Below are 6,797 nucleotides of genomic sequence, written 5' to 3' on the forward strand. Positions count from 1 at the left end.
GGAAGGTCACTGTCTCCATTTTAACATAAATAATGTATTATAATAAAGAATTGTTGTACAACAAAACATTTTTGGGGTAATTTTTTTTGTTGAGCAATTAAATAATTATTAGGCTGTTATCCTAAAATAAAAGCACATTTCAATGCATTTGACTTGACCTTGCATTCACACAATTCCACAGAAATATCTAATGTTATTAAACCTCAGCCAGAAGGAATAGGTGTGTCCCACTGTGGCAACAGTGTTCTCTAGAAAGCCATATAGGGTTAGGGGGCCATATAGGCCCTTGTCAAAAGTGGCGCACTGCATAGGGAATAGGACGCCACACAATACACTACAAAACAAATGTCCTCTGATTGATTTCGTACTGGTAGAGTAGAACTGGTACTGTTCCTCTCCTGTTACTGGTAGAGTAGAACTGGTACTTTCTCTCCTGTTACTGGTAGAGTAGAACTGGACTGTTCCTCTCCTGTTACTGGTAGAGTAGAACTGGTACTGTTCCTCTCCTGTTACTGGTAGAGTAGAACTGGTTCTGTTCCCCTCCTGTTACTGGTAGAGTAGAACTGGTTCTGTTCCTCTCCTGTTACTGGTAGAGTAGAACTTGGTTCTGTTCCTCTCCTGTTACTGGTAGAGTAGAACTGGTTCTGTTCCTCTCCTGTTACTGGTAGAGTAGAACTGGTACTGTTCCTCTCCTGTTACTGGTACTGTTCTCTCCTGTTACTGGTAGAGAGAACTGGTTCTGTTCCTCTCTCTGTTACTGGTAGAGCTCTGAGCTGCAGTCAGGGGAGAGGCCCTGCTGTGAGGATGACGTCGTCGCAGGCTGCATGACATGCTCCACCATACTGTGTCCTCCATGTTGACCCAGCATCAGAGAGGAGGAGTTGAACTGGAATGGAGTGCAGCCATGTTACCAGCCCCAGTCTCACAGTGAGTTCGGTGTACAGAAAACTGTTATTGTACTGAGATTGAGAGACGGCAGCACTGTTCCTCTGCTGAGTCTGAGCGGGGCCTGTGGTTTCGTGCTGTGTGTGGTGGCTAATCTGGCTATGATTCCCTAGCCCACTGTTCCCCTGGCCCAGACCCTGGCCAGCCTGACGGGTTGTGTCTGGGTCATCTGGGTCAGTAGGCAGGCCTGCAGCTTCCTCTTGCGCTCTCCAGTGGGCCACTCTGAGGCGGGTCTTCTCGTCTCTCCTTCACCAGGTCAGCTAATAGAGGCTGGGGAAGATTCTTCTCCATCTCCTCCGACGAAGTTGGCCTCTCCGCCTCTGCTCAGTTCGTCTCATTTTAAACTCCTCGTACAGACTCAGGTCCCCTTGGGCCACGGAGCACCAGCCTGGGAGCAACTCCTCCTGACATGGACTTCACTGGCTGGGACAGCCCATCTGAGAATGAAGAGGACAGAACAACAAGTCATTGGGTCAGGTGTGTAATATGTAGCCTGAGTTCCAGATCTGTTTGTGCTGTCTGGCCAAGTCTCTCCTCTGGTAGAACGATCATAGGACTTGGCTATACAGCACAAACAGATCAGGTGACCAAGCTATGTAACAACCTATTGAACTGACACAGTAACAACAACACAGCAGCTCTGTACTCTACTCACATGTACAAGGGCTGGCTGAGGTGAACGCTGTGTGCTCTGCTAAGGTCATCTGGCCTGTGAGGGACGGGAAGCTGTCCTGTCTCTCTGGCCCTGTGAGGGTACTGTCCTGTCTCTCTTGGCCCAGTGAGGGTACTGTCCTGTGACAGTCCAGGAGGTTCCCCTGAGTGTGCCTGTCTAAAAGGTTGCCCTGGGAGTTGAGGACCAGAAGCTAGGTTGAACAGCAGACTCTCAACCTCCTCAGGTTCCTGCTTGATACAGATGATCTCCACCTCCGCCTCCTCCTCTTCACCTGGAGCTGAGGCTGGGATAGGAACTGGGAGGGTGATCTGGGCACTCCCGGCAGCAGCGGTGGCAAAGCAATCTGCTCCGTCAGTCCTGAGCGGGGAGAGGACAGCTGGTCCCAGGGTCTGTGCTGGTCTCTGGTGGCTGTGTGCTGATGGTCCACTCAGCCTCACACTCTTCTTCCTCCTCCCTCCTCTGGCTCTCATCAGACACCTCTGGTTCTAGAGAGGATATGTATGTCAACCAACACAGGGGGAATATAGAGGGCTGGACTAGGTTTCAGTCAATAGGGCTGTACTAGGTGTCAGTCAATAGGGCTGTACTTAGGTGTCAGTCAATAGGGCTGTACTAGGTGTCAGTCAATAGGGCTGTACTAGGTGTCAGTCAATAGGGCGTACTAGGTGTCAGTCAATAGGGGTTGGACTAGGTTTCAGTAAATAGGGCTGGACTAGGTGTCAGTCAATAGGGCTGGACTAGGTGTCAGTCAATAGGGCTGACTAGGTGTCAGTCAATAGGGCTGGACTAGGTTTCAGTCTCCACAAGTTCTGGTGTCAGTCAATAGGGGCTGGACTAGGTGTCAGGTCAATAGGGCTGGACTAGGTGTCAGTCAATAGGGGCTGGACTAGGTTTCAGTCTCACAAGTTCTGTGTCAGTCAATAGGGCTGGACTAGGTTTCGGTCACGATAGGGCTGGACTAGGTGTCAGTCAATAGGGCTGGATTAGGTGTCAGTCAATAGGGGCTGTACTAGGTGTCAGTCAATAGGGCTGTACGAAATAGGTGTCAGTCAATAGGGCTGTACAGGTGTCAGTCAATAGGGCTGTACTAGGTGTCAGTCAATAGGGCTGTACTAGGTGTCAGTCAAAGGGCTGACTAGGGTCAGTCTCACAAGTTCTGGTGTCAGTCAATAGGGCTGGACTAGGTGTCAGTCAAGAGGGGCTGGACTAGGTTTCAGTCAATAGCGCTGACTAGGTGTCCAGTCTCTACAAGTTCTGGTGTCTGAGTCAATATGGCTGGACTAGGTGTCAGTCAATAGCGCTGGACTAGGTGTCAGTCTCACAAGTTCTGGTGTCAGTCAATAGGGCTGGACTAGGTGTCAGTCAATAGGGCTGGACTAGGTTTCAGTCTCACAAGTTCTGGTGTCAGTCAATAGGGCTGGACTAGGTTTCAGTCTCACAAGTTCTGGTGTCAGTCAATAGGGCTGGACTAGGTTTCAGTCAATAGGGCTGGACTAGGTGTCAGTCAATAGCGCTGGACTAGGTGTCAGTAAATAGGGCTGGACTAGGTGTCAGTCAATAGGGCTGGACTAGGTGTCAGTCAATAGCGCTGGACTAGGTGTCAGTCAATAGGGATGTACTAGGTGTCAGTCAATAGGGCTGTACTAGGTGTCAGTCAATAGGGATGGACTAGGTGTCAGTCAATAGGGCTGGACTAGGTGTCAGTCAATAGGGCTGGACTAGGTGTCAGTCAATAGGGCTGGACTAGGTTTCAGTCTCACAAGTTCTGGGTGTTCAGTCAATAGGGGCTGGACTAGGTGTCAGTCAATAGGGCTGGACTAGGTGTCAGTCAATAGGGCTGTACTAGGTGTCAGTCAATAGGGCTGGACTAGGTGTCAGTCAATAGGGCTGTACTAGGTGTCAGTCAATAGGGCTGTGACTAGGTGTCAGTCAATAGGGCTGTACTAGGTGTCGGTCAATAGGGCTGTACTAGGTGTCAGTCAATAGGGCTGTACTAGGTGTCAGTCAATAGGGCTGGACTAGGTGTCAGTCTCACAAGTTCTGGTGTCAGTCAATAGGGCTGGACTAGGTGTCAGTCAATAGGGCTGGACTAGGTTTCAGTCAATAGCGCTGGACTAGGTGTCAGTCTCACAAGTTCTGGTGTCAGTCAATAGGGCTGGACTAGGTGTCAGTCAATAGCGCTGGACTAGGTGTCAGTCTCACAAGTTCTGGTGTCAGTCAATAGGGCTGGACTAGGTGTCAGTCAATAGGGCTGGACTAGGTTTCAGTCTCACAAGTTCTGGTGTCAGTCAATAGGGCTGGACTAGGTTTCAGTCTCACAAGTTCTGGTGTCAGTCAATAGGGCTGGACTAGGTTTCAGTCAATAGGGCTGGACTAGGTGTCAGTCAATAGCGCTGGACTAGGTGTCAGTAAATAGGGCTGGACTAGGTGTCAGTCAATAGGGCTGGACTAGGTGTCAGTCAATAGCGCTGGACTAGGTGTCAGTCAATAGGGATGTACTAGGTGTCAGTCAATAGGGCTGGACTAGGTGTCAGTCAATAGGGCTGTACTAGGTGTCAGTCAATAGGGATGTACTAGGTGTCAGTCAATAGGGCTGGACTAGGTGTCAGTCAATAGGGCTGGACTAGGTTTTAGTCAGGCCATCAATTTACACACACTCAAGCAAACACAAAACAATACCCATGCACAACAAGGCATATGTTATTTTACCTTTCAAAGGTTCCAGGTGCTCTGATGAACTATTCATTGCAGAGACAGTGGTGATCAATGATGGGTCCTCCAGAACTTGTGAGACCATGGCAGTCAGGTCATCATGGCTGTCAAACGACGATGTGGCCCTGATCATATTCTCAGAAGGTTGGGAGGATCTGGCCAAGTTATCAGAGGGTAGGGTGACAGTGATTTCATTCCTTGGCAGTACGTTTCCATTTGTAATGGACATTTGGGTGTTGTTTGTAACTGTCCTTCTCTGTGGTGTGTGGTAAACCCGGAGGACTGTGCTGCCTCGGATGCAGCCGCTGAGGAAACCGTGAGCTCTGTGCGGATCCGAATGGCCGAATGCTGTCCTCTGGTTGGTCTGCTGCCTGGCACCCAGAGCGTTCATGTACTTCCGCATTGTCTTTATCTGACATCGGGAAATCTCCAGCATCTGTCGAAGCGCTCAGTCTCTTTTTTCTTTTGCTGCGACTCCCTCTTCAGCTCGTCGAATTTAATACCGACCACCTTCAGCATCTCCCCAACACCGTCTCAACAGCGGCACTCACGGCTCTCTCTATCACGGTACCCATCTGGCCCTGCATAAGGGAAACTGATAGACTGATATCCATTTTTAAAAACTTTGATAACAATCTTTTAATTTCTTAATAACATCGGAGGTCAAATATCATAGTCAGTCGTCCTCCGTGAACTGTTTAGTTAGCGACTGATTGTTGCTAACATCGATAGCTAGCTAGCTACCCACGTAGCAGACATCATCATGCTCCAGAGAGCTAACTAAAACAGGACAATTGGATCGTTTGTCATTGTTTGCAGTAAGTAATTCAAAAAAGGAAGTGTCTAGCTCATTTCGAAACCAAAATGAGCCGGTGAAACTAATACAATTTAAACTTTTCCTGCTTCTTCGGACAAATGTAAACAAAGATGTTCTTCCTTTCGTCTTTCCTGTGTTTCATCAAACGCATCCGACATGGCCGCTGGTTTGGTGGTTAAAGTTCCGGTACTTCTTCTTCTTCTTTGATGAGGTTTAACGGCGGTTGGTAGCCAATAAATGTTTCATTACCGCCACCTACTAAACTGGAGTATAACTCCCTTCTACTTTGCTTAAAAAAGTACAAAAATTAAACAAATACCCTACCATCTAATACTACAGTCAAAAAAAAAAAAAAAAATCAACCATTATGATAATAATAACTACCATACTCCACTATTTCAATCTATTTATTCCTACTTCAGGCCAACAGCCTGAAAGGATGGGACACCACCACTCAACACACCCTGTAACTCTACTGCTGTCAAGTCTCGCACACCCAAATACCTCTCTGCAGCTGCCACCACAACATCAATTTTCTGCGACTTACGTTCCATCCCTGCAGTACAGTTGATAATCGATTGCTATAAATGCCAAAAATCCAATTCTTACGAAACATATATCACTTGTTGGTTCGTCCCTCTGTACATCTCTACTACTCACACTATTCCTCTCAGGATCTCTCCCCCTTAACCCATCTTCCTCTACTTTCTTCACTGCCTCAGCATATGACAACTTCTGCACTACTCTAACCCTGGAAACTGCCTCTTTCACACCGGACATTTCTGATCCCCAGCCCCATGGGCACCCCTACAATTAACACATACCACTACTTTCCCCAATGCTACACATTCCTTTGTCTCATGCCCTTCTGCACACTTCTCACACCTAGGAACTTCCCTCCTACACACTGCTGCCACATGCCCATAAACTTGGTAGAGCATGGGCTTCTGCACAGGGTTGTGGGTTCGTTTCCCACGGGGGCCAGTATGAAATATGTACTCACTAACTGTAAGTCGCTCTGGATAAGAGCGTCTGCTAAATGACGTTAATGTAAAATGTAAACTGGTTGAATAAAAATTATTTCAACGTAATTTGTCAAGTATTGGACGGGAATCTATGTGGATAATACTTTGGATTAGAAAAAGTATTCAACTGTTGTTTTGATGGTGACATTTCAACCACGGGATTATATCATGGTAACCAATTTTCAACATAGACAAACCTTGTATAAAAATATGTTGAATTTGTACCTTTCAAACAACATCAGATCTTCAACGTTATATCCACTACCCAAAAAAAATAAAAAAACAGTCTGGGCAGCACCTCCTACTGGAGAGAGTTGATCTATCTACAGCTATTCATTTGGTCCTCCCATCCAGGGCTTTAACCAAGCCCAGCCCTGCTTTGATATTTGTCACTGACTACTACCAATGTGCTATCTTGAAAATGATTATTGAGAGATCATTACATTTTACATTACATTTTTAGTCATTTAGCAGACGCTCATCCAGAGAGCGACTTACAGGAGCAATTAGGGTTACGTGCCTTGCTCAAGGCACATTTACGTCATTTAGCAGACGCTTATCCAGAGCAGACTCACAGATTGGTGCATTTACCCTATAGCCAGTGGGATAACCACTTTTACAATTT

At 47.2% G+C, this 6,797-nt stretch overlaps 1 long non-coding RNA gene across 1 annotated transcript; it reads left to right on the top strand.

Annotated features, from left to right (window-relative positions):
- The first annotated feature begins 3,291 nt into the window (after positions 1-3,291).
- On the top strand, positions 3,292-4,082 carry LOC123490366. The gene is made up of 3 exons (XR_006660922.1): positions 3,292-3,340; positions 3,854-3,924; positions 4,046-4,082. It is a non-coding gene; the product is annotated as an uncharacterized LOC123490366 (long non-coding RNA).
- The last annotated feature ends 2,715 nt before the right edge of the window (positions 4,083-6,797 follow it).

Source organism: Coregonus clupeaformis, unplaced genomic scaffold, assembly GCF_020615455.1.
Source record: "Coregonus clupeaformis isolate EN_2021a unplaced genomic scaffold, ASM2061545v1 scaf3755, whole genome shotgun sequence".
In the NCBI taxonomy this organism is placed as follows: Eukaryota; Metazoa; Chordata; class Actinopteri; order Salmoniformes; family Salmonidae; genus Coregonus; species Coregonus clupeaformis.